At 45.3% G+C, this 10,169-nt stretch overlaps 1 protein-coding gene across 1 annotated transcript in view; it reads left to right on the top strand.

Annotated features, from left to right (window-relative positions):
* Positions 1–854: 854 nt before the first annotated feature.
* LG02H21orf91 (linkage group 02 C21orf91 homolog) overlaps positions 855–10,169 on the top strand; it is a gene marked incomplete in the record, with an annotated part of 67,900 nt that continues 58,585 nt past the window's right edge. The window contains 1 exon segment of the mRNA XM_073617068.1: positions 855–1,483.

The following is a 10,169-nucleotide window of genomic DNA, read 5'->3' as shown; positions in this document are numbered from 1 at the left end:
ACCTAGTAGACTAAATTTGTTAGCAACCCTGCCTAATACCAGAGTGCTACGTCATCTTTTCATGTGACAACACTGAAGAAATGAATGTAATTAGGCAGGAGGGACGGAATGACAGTGGAGCCTGATGGTAAAGGGCTCTCACCAAGCTTCCTGAACTCCAGGCCTTCCTGGTTGGGGTGGGGGCTGCTGTGGTCTGGGCTGTGGGTCAGGGTTGCTTTGAAAAGCCAGTGGTGAATGTGCCCCTGAAGTGGCAGTTCAGGGGTGCCATACAGTCACTGTGTTTAGGCACTTGATTTTATGGCACCATGGTCACTTCACCACTACACACGTTTTTCACACCTGCCTCTTGGGCCGAGCCTTTTGGCTAGGACCAGGGGAAATTTTTATGCCGGGCCGGCCATTGTATTGCACAATGGTCACTTTCACTCTCCCATCTTACTATCTCTCTCACTCTTTTATTTATCCCCGTGTTTGTCACTTTTTTGTATTTTTTTTTGTTTGTGATGTATACACATTTTGTCACTGTGTGGCGAGTAGGGTGTGGGTCCTCTGGCCTACTCTGAAAGTCTTGGGAAGGGGTGGACATAGGCCTTCTGGCTTGGTTCGCCCTCTCCTTTGGGGGTCTCCCTTCGGGGGAGCCCCACCTGTACTTGGGTTGGTCTGTTCTGGCAGACCTTCCAGTAAACGGGGGTCCGCCTGGTTTCGGCCAGATGGACCCATTGTATAAGTACCTCAGTCCCTGTCTGGAGCCTAACACCCCGGGGGATCAGGGTAAGGCCTTTCCCTAGTGGAGGACACTGAACACCCGTTGCACGTTTTTGTGTTTCACTCTCTATGTGTGGGCACTTTTTCAAAGTACAACAGCGCTGAAAACAAAAAATTGGTCTGGGCAGGAAGGGGATATAAGTGCCCAGTACTGAAGTGGTTGAAATATATTTTTTCCAAAAAAAATGTTTTTGCAAAACCGATGCACAAATACCGTGTAATGTAAAAAATTGCAACAATCGCCATTTTATTCCCTAGGGTCTCTACTAAAAAAAAAAATGTATAATGTTTGGGGGTTATAAGTAATTTTCTAGCAAAAAATACTGATTTAACTTTTGAACAAAAAGTAGCAGAAAAAGCCTGGCCTAATACACAGCTCTTACATTGTTCTGCCATAGAACATGCAGCCAGAATCACATCTGCCCGCCTGCACATCTGTGATACATAAAAAATAAGGCGGGCGGGCGCAGAATACTAGCTCAGTATAGTCTAGTCCACCGGGGAAAGAAAGGCGGGCCAGTGACGCTTCGCTACCTCGTTCCCAAAGACCAATCCGTTTCGTGGGCGGGGCCACACGAGTTCTCTGTTTTCATTGTCCCTTTCCTCTCTGCCTCAGACCGTCTCTTTCTATGACGTAAAGAACAGCGTGTACTTTCCTTGGGAATATACCCGGGCGGACTGTACCATACCCCGAGAAGAGTACAGAGAGCCAGCGGAGGTAAAGTCCCACATCTGTCATATACTTTAGTACAGTTGCATTCACTGTATTAACTTTATGTTGCAGTATCCTGCTGTGTATCGAGGTCGGAGAAGACTTTTCTTCTCTCCCCCCTCCTTTTCCTGTGTAATGGTTCGGTCTGGCACTGTATCAGTGTTGTATGATGTAGTTATTGGCTGGGGAAGGAACCATAGCTGGGGGGGGGGGAGAGGTGAGTGACAAGTTTTGTATCAGGCTCTGTGTGCCAGCGCTCCGCCGCTACCATGTCAGGAGGAGGGGGGCGCTGCGCGTGTTTGTGTTTACTTTGTTGTAGTTTAGTTGGATTGTATGTTGTGCCCCCCGGGCAGTGCGGTGTTGGTATGATCCAGTTGAGTGAGTGAGTGGGAGATGATGATGTAGTAGGGGAAGTCCATGCTGGTGTAGTAAGGAGGAGAGAGAAGAAGGGGAGCAGGAGACCTTCTCTACAGGACACAGGTCTATTCTCTGCTGTAGGTGAGTAGGCACATACTGTCATGTCTGTCCCTGGGATCACTTACAGTACATGGATACAATGTGTGTGATATAAAGGAGGAGGAAGTACATGTTGTTCTATGAGGTCACTTACAATAAGTAGATGGCAGTATCTCCATCAGATGAATGCAATGTGTGTGATCTGCAGGCTGATGATGACGATGAAGTACATGTTGTTCTATGAGATCACTTACAGTAAACAGATGAGATGGATACAATGTTTGTGATAGGAGGAGGACAGGTTGTAGTAAGAGATCACTTACAGTAATCTGATAAATATACTGTGACTTAAAGGCGCAGGGCAGCTTTTTAGGGAAATTGAAAAAGTAAACGAAAGCGGAACTTCACCTTAAAAGGAAAAGTTTGCTGAAACCCCCCCCCCCTATTTATGGCAGGTACTCACTCCCACTGGGATCATCTAAGTCAGGGGTCTCCAAACCCTCTAAGGAAAGGGACAGTTTACTGTCTTTCAGGCTTTAGGGGGGGGGGGGGGCAGTATTAGAGGGAGAAATAGTTGGCATCCTTGGGAGGAATCGTGCCCCATTGTTGGTGTCAGTGGAAGGAATCTTGCCCCATTGTTGGTGTTGGTGGAAGGAATCGTGCCCCATTGGTGTCAGTGGAAGGAATCGTGCCCCATTGGTGTCAGTGGAAGGAATCGTGCCCCATTGGTGTCAGTGGAAGGAATCGTGCCCCATTGGTGTCAGTGGAAGGAATCGTGCCCCATTGGTGTCAGTGGAAGGAATCGTGCCCCATTGGTGTCAGTGGAAGGAATCGTTCCCCGTTGGTGTCAGTGGAAGGAATCGTTCCCCGTTGGTGTCAGTGGAAGGAATCGTTCCCCGTTGGTGTCAGTGGAAGGAATCGTTCCCCGTTGGTGTCAGTGGAAGGAATCGTTCCCCGTTGGTGTCAGTGGAAGGAATCGTTCCCCGTTGGTGTCAGTGGAAGGAATCGTTCCCCGTTGGTGTCAGTGGAAGGAATCGTTCCCCATTGGTGTCAGTGGAAGGAATCGTTCCCCGTTGGTGTCAGTGGAAGGAATCGTGCCCCGTTGGTGTCAGTAGAAAGAATCGTGCCCCGTTGTTGGTGTTGGTGGAAAGAATCGTGCCCCGTTGGTGTCAGTAGAAAGAATCGTGCCCCGTTGTTGGTGTCAGTGGAAAGAATCGCGCCCCGTTGGTGTCAGTGGAAGGAATCGTGCCCCATTGTCATTCAAAATGTTACAGTGCTGAAAATTGGCCTGGGCAGGAAGGGGGTGAAAATGCCCTGTATTGAAGTGGTTAAATAAAATAACATAAAATAATTTTTTTTCTTTTTTTTTAATCATTGATTTTTATCCACCCTGATTACAGTACAGAAGGAATAGGAGGGCCCTGTGATGGATACTCCCTCTGGGGCTGTGTGTTGCGGTGTACATCGACATCATGGCTGCTATGTGGAGCGAGGTCCAGAGGGGTGGCCGGGATATTTGGAGTTAGTTCAGATTTTAATTTTTTTGTGAAAAGGTGAATATACGCTTTAACCACTTCATCCCCGGAAGATTTGGCTGCTCAATGACCAGGCCATTTTTTGCGATACGGCACTGCATTGCTTTAACTGACAATTTCGCAGTCGGTCAATGCTGTACCCAAACAAAATTGACATTTTTTTTCCCCACAAATAGAGCTTTCTTTTGGTGTTATTTGGTCCTTTCTGCGGTTTTACACACACAGGTCCCGGTTCTCGCTCTCATGAGCAATCGCGGGTGCCCGGCGGTCATCGTGCCCACCGGGCGCTCAGATCTGGCCACAATGGGAAGCGTCATAAGGTAACGTCGATTTGCCCCGCCGAGCCAACCTGCCTCAGTAAAACTGCAGCGGCTGGTTGGCAAGTGGGTTGAGCTCTGCTTTAACCAAAAAGGGAACACCGCTTCTTTGCCCCCCCCCCCCCCAGCACTGCCACATTTTGACACTTTTATGGGGGGGGGGGCTACCTGGTTTTGGCAGGTTCCCGTTCCCACTTCCGGCTCAGAAAAAATATGTAAATCTTAATCTTGAGTGAGACATTTGTACATTTTGACCCCATAACCCCCTTACACACAGACAGACACACAGACAGACACACAGACAGACACACAGACAGACACACAGACAGACACACAGACAGACACACAGACAGACACACAGACAGACACACAGACAGACACACAGACAGACACACAGACAGACACACAGACAGACACACAGACAGACAGACACACAGACAGACACACAGACAGACAGACACACAGACAGACACACAGACAGACACACAGACAGACACACAGACAGACAGACACACAGACAGACACACAGACAGACACACAGACTCAAACACTTTTTTTCCCAAATTTGCAAACCATGAAATTTCAGTAAATGGAAACCCTCAATTACGCTCCTCCCTAATGATAAGGTACGATATGTACTGCAGTGTCGAATAACTAAGATCACTAGCAATTAAAGCAACTTTTTCTGCTTTCAGTGTGACCAGATGATCTGTAGATCTTGTAGAAGTTTGTCTTATAATATGTACTGCTTTACTGTAACTGTCACAGTTACAATTATGAGTCTGATGTTACATATTGTAGATCACCTGCAGCGTGGGTCAGATTTGACCGTTATTTTACCTCTAAAACACATTTTATTTTAGTATTACTAATATATAGTTTAGTTGTTTTTGTTGTGTACATTTGTACTCCGGCATTCCTTTTGTTATGGCCATTCATCATGTGTGCTGCCAGAGTAGTTGTAATGCTAATAATGTATGTGCTGACACGGTGGGGAGAGGCAAGAAACATGGCCTGAGGGCATCTAAACTGGCCTCTGTGTGGGATCAAAGCTTACTTCACAGGTTACTTTAAAAAGGAGCTTCACTCCCCCCTTATGTATTTTTTTTCTCCCCCTCCTCCTTCTTTTTTTTTTTTTTTTTTATCTATACGAATTATCCACAAATAAACAATATCACGTTCTTGGCAAATCCAGCGGTGTTCTGTAGGGATCCACTGCTTCACTTCTGCATAATTGGTCCTACACTGCCAACTTTTTTTCTGATGCCATCGGGAGTTGGCTGTGCCTTCTGGGTTCCTGCAGCTGGTGCCCTGGTGTCACGAAGGGGCCAGCTGCAAGAACCAGGCAGCCCCCTGACATCATGGCTTATATATACTGTAGAGTGCCTCAAAGCCTCCTGAGATGTGTGATGAGTATCCGAGTACGTCCTTCTCACCTAGGCATGAGGCTGTGAGGTGCGGGTAGTGTTCCCCAGAAAAGGTAATAAAAAAATTGAATATCCATTGTGAGAGGATAGGGGAGTAGAAGAAAAATGATGGAGAGTGAAGATCTGCTTTAAGGTAATAATTCAGTGGTCCTGGTCCTTCTACACTACATCCTAATAAACCTAAAGCATTACCAAACTCTTGTTTAAAATCATATTTAGTTGTAAAAGAGTAGGCCTCATTCATACTGTTGCCTTGCTGTTCCGCAACACTCAGTAGCACAGAATCCGCAGTGCCCTTACATTAAAATTGGCACCCCAGTACATTGTTAGGATAACGGGCAATGCATGTACCCTGCAGCACACAAAGGGTCATGTCCCATTGTTTTGGGTGTTGACCAAGCAATGCTTTCTACAAGAGTTTTCTAATGCCGCGTACACACGGTCGGACTTTTCGTCTACAAAAGTCCAACGGACGCTGACGGACTAAAGCTGGCTGGTAATCCGATCGTGTGTGGGCTTCTCCGGACTTTCAACGGACTTTTTCAGCCTCAAATCCGACGGACTTTAGATTTGAAACATGCTTCAAATCTTTCCGACGGACTCGAGTCCGGTCGAAAAATCCGCTCGTCTGTATGCTAGTCTGACGGACAAAAACCCACGCTAGGGCAGCTATTGGCTACTGGCTATCAACTTCCTTATTTTAGTCCGGTGTACGTCATCACGTAAGAATTCGACGGACTTTTGTGTGATCGTGTGTAGGCAAGTCTGTTCGTTAGAAAGTCCGCCGCAAGTCCGTCGAAAGTCTGTCGGACAGGCTGTCGGACTTTTGTAGCTGAAAAGTCCGACCGTGTGTACGCCCCATTACTGTTGTCAGCATCTTGGCTTTCTGTGTGCAGCACCCAAACCTGTTCATACTTGTACTCACTATGTAACTTTTCTTTGTTATTCATTATCACACCCGCACAGCTGAGTGCGAAGAGTTTGGTACTTTTTTTTTTTATTTAAACTTCATGATTGGTGTTGACACTGTGGCATCTGCACAGAGGAGGTAAGTATAACATGTTTGTGTTTTTTCTGTTTTGTTTGTTTTGTTTTTTTTGTTTTGTTTTCTGAACGAGCCTTTACAATCACTTTCCTGTGATTGCAAAGGGTGTTTTTTTTTCCCATTTTTAATAACATAAACATGTCATAGTTATCTGCTCTGTACAATAATTTTGCACAGAGCAGCCCCAATCCTCTTCTGGGGTCTCTCTGGCACTTCTGGCTCCTCCTGACTTCCTCCTGCCCCCATAGCAAACTGTTTGCTATGGGGGCACTCATGTGGGGCTTGATCTCAAGCCGCACTGTGTGAATCTGTTAACATACACGGCGCAGCTTGGCCCTGCCCCTTCACTCCCTCATCACTGGATTTTATTGGCGGCAGGAGCCAATAGCTGTCACTGAATCCAGTGAGGAGAGAGCGAGAGCAGGCTTGTGGCCGTACAGATTGTGCGTTTTTACCACATGTAGACACGTAAATGCAGGTAAATGCAACGGACTAAACGCAACTGACATAAACGCATCTAAACTTATCTAAATGGAATCTGGAACCTGCGTGACCTTCTGAAAAATGTACATATCCATATGAGTTATGCCCTGTACACACGGTCGGATTTTCCATCGGAAAATGTGTGATAGGACCTTGTTGTCGGAAATTCCGACCGTGTGTATTCTCCATCACACATTTTCCATCGGAATTTCCGACACACAAAGTTTGAGAGCAGGCTATAAAATTTTCCGACAACAAAATCCGTTGTCGGAAATTCCGATTGTGTGTACACAAATCCGGCGGACAAAGTGCCACGCATGCTCAGAATAAATAAAGAGATGAAAGCTATTGGCCACTGCCCCGTTTATAGTCCCAACGTACGTGTTTTACGTCACCGCATTTAGAACGATCGGATTTTCCGACAACTTTGTGTGACCATGTGTATGCAAGACAAGTTTGAGCCAACATCGGTCGGAAAAAATCCTAGGATTTTGTTGTCGGAATGTCCGATCAATGTCCGATCGTGTGTACAAGGCATAAGGCCTAATGCCCCGTACACACGGTCGGACTTTGTTCGGACATTCCGACAACAAAATCCTAGGATTTTTTCCGACGGATGTTGGCTCAAACTTGTCTTGCATACACACGGTCACACAAAGTTGTCGGAAAATCCGATCGTTCTAAACGCGGTGACGTAAAACACGTACGTCGGGACTATAAACGGGGCAGTAGCCAATAGCTTTCATCTCTTTATTTATTCTGAGCATGCGTGGCACTTTGTCCGTCGGATTTGTGTACACACGATCGGAAATTCCGACAACGGGTTTTGTTGTTGGAAAATTTTATATCCTGCTCTCAAACTTTGTGTGTCGGAAAATCCGATGGAAAATGTGTGATGGAGCCCACACACGGTCAGAATTTCCAACAACAAGGTTTTATCACACATTTTCCATCGGAAAATCTGACCGTGTGTACGGGGCATAAGTGTTAAAATTTCACACTTGTACAGTCTCTGAAAAGCGATTCAGTGGATTGCTTTTCAGAGGTTGGCTAAGCAGCCACTGTCAGGCCTTCAGGAGCCAATTTTGCACCTCAGGGTGCTTTTTTCTAGGTGGTCGGGGGTGGGGGGGGTTTCAGCGACCTGTTTTACCACCCATGTGAGAAAGAACTTGGAGGAACTGAAGTCTGCTCACATAATTTGTAGTAAAAACATCTTTGCCATTCTGAAGCTTCCCTCCAACCACTTTGCATGATTCTGTACTTGCCTAATACTGTATGCTGCCTAAATCTCCCTCCACTAAGTCTGGCTGCAGCCATTTTAACTGTGGGCAGCTGAAGCTGCTGCCTGTTCACTTCCTGGATTTACACAGAGGCACACCTCCTCCACCTCTGCAGCACTCATTGGTCCTCTTATGACTCACCCCCCTCCCTTTCTGGCAAACTCTCACAGAGATAGAGCTGGGCATGATGTCATAAGCCTAGGCTTTTTATCAGACAAGAAAGAGGAAGTGGGCTGTATAAGTTATTTACTGGAAGAAAAAAAAATGTTTTACTATTCAAAGTTAAAACAACAACAAGGGCAGAAGATTTAATAGATGGAAAGATGAAAAAAAACGACTAAGGCCTCTTTCACACGAGGGATCCGTATGTCCGTTTTTCATCCTTCCGTTTTCGGATGAAAAAACGGACATACATGTATCCCTATGGAGCGGCGGATGTCAGCGGTGACATGTCCGCTGACATCCGACCCGCTCCGATCCGAAAAGTGTAACGGAGGAAAACCCTACTTTTCCATACGTTATCGGATCGGGTGACGACGGACACTACGGTCCGTCATCATCCGATCCCCCATAGGGGAGAGCGGCGCTCTGACAGGTCCGTCGCTGCACAGTGTGCAGCGATGGACCTGTCATCTTCCTGCTCAGCGGGGATCGGCGGAGCGATCCCCGCTGAGCAAGCGGGTGTTCACGGGGCGGATCATCACTGATCCGCCCCGTGTGAAAGAGCCCTAAAGGTCTGCTTTAAAAGGGGGATGTACCTTGTTGTTTGGGTAAGGAGGAGCATGTGACTTGCATCATGTGACACATATGAACCAATCAGCACTGTTGTATAGGGAGTTCATAGCTCTGTGTATTCTACTATCCCAGCAGCTTTCCTTGATAGTCAAATCTTGGCTTCACTTGGTTGTTGTAGCAGTGAAAATAATTCTGGAGAAGTGCTTTGCAGCTTTGGTGATCTAAGGCTCCTAAATGGGCACCAATTCTGTTTGAACTCTCCTTTTTTTTGGAGTTAAAAAAATGAGTTTCACCCTGCGGGCAAATGTGTAGATATAGGTTAGCCTATAATATGCTGTAAAAAAAAATCCCTTTCCTCAGATCCTGTACAAATGTGACCAAGGAAAGCCTAATGTCTATTTTTCCATTTTTCAGGATGTTTTTATTGTAAGTGTCCAGAGCTCCATTCTTCCCCTGTACCCCCCAGGGCTGCCTCATGCTACCTTTTCTAACAAAGCTTTTCACAATGGACAGTGTGTGGCTTCCTGATTATGTGTTTTGGGACACAAAAGATTGCAGAGAGTGTAATGGATGTTTTCCAGACATACAGGGATTTATTAGAGTTTATATAAACAGAGTTCATTTTATAAAACAAAATGGTAAAACCCTGAGAAACTGGGAAAAAAATCTCTCTAGGCCAGTTCTGTTTCAAGAGACAATATTTTTACCATTTTTAAAAGCCCCCCCTACACAGTATGTCGGTGTGTTGTGGTTATATTCATTTTTAATGGCATCCCAACACCCCACCTTAACCACTTGACCTCCGGAAGATTTACCCCCATCCTGCGTTACTTTACTTGACAATTGCCACACTGTACCCAAATAAAAATTGTCGCCCCCCACAAATAGAGCTTCCTTTTGGTGGTTGTTGATCACCTCTGTGTTTTGATTTTATTTTTTGCGTTATAAACAAAAAAGACAAGACCGTTTTGGGAAAAAAAATAACTATTTTTACATTCTTCTATAAAACACATCCAATAGTTAGTCAGGTTGAAAAAAGGCATAAGTCCATATAGTTCAACTATAAAAATAAATAAAATAATAAATTAAAATTTAAAATAAAAACTTTAAAAAAAAAAAATCTCTTCATAAATTTAGGCCAATGTGTATTTGGTAAAAAACAAAAAAACAAAAACCCAATAAGCGTATTTGTTTACGTGACAGTTATAGTGTCTACAAACTATATGGGATATTTTTATGGAATTTTTATTTTAATTTTTTTTTTTTTTATACTAATGCGACGATGGGTGACTTATAGTGGGACTGCAATATTGCGCTGGACTATCGGACACTAACTGTCACTTTTGACGGTAATACAGTGATCCGTGCTAAAAATATACACTGTCACTGTATTAATGACACTGGCTGGGAAGGA

This window comes from Aquarana catesbeiana, linkage group LG02 (assembly GCF_042186555.1).
Source record: "Aquarana catesbeiana isolate 2022-GZ linkage group LG02, ASM4218655v1, whole genome shotgun sequence".
NCBI lineage: Eukaryota > Metazoa > Chordata > Amphibia > Anura > Ranidae > Aquarana > Aquarana catesbeiana.
The sequence above is the reverse complement of the archived record's forward strand: the minus strand, read 5'-3'. Positions and strand labels throughout refer to the sequence as shown.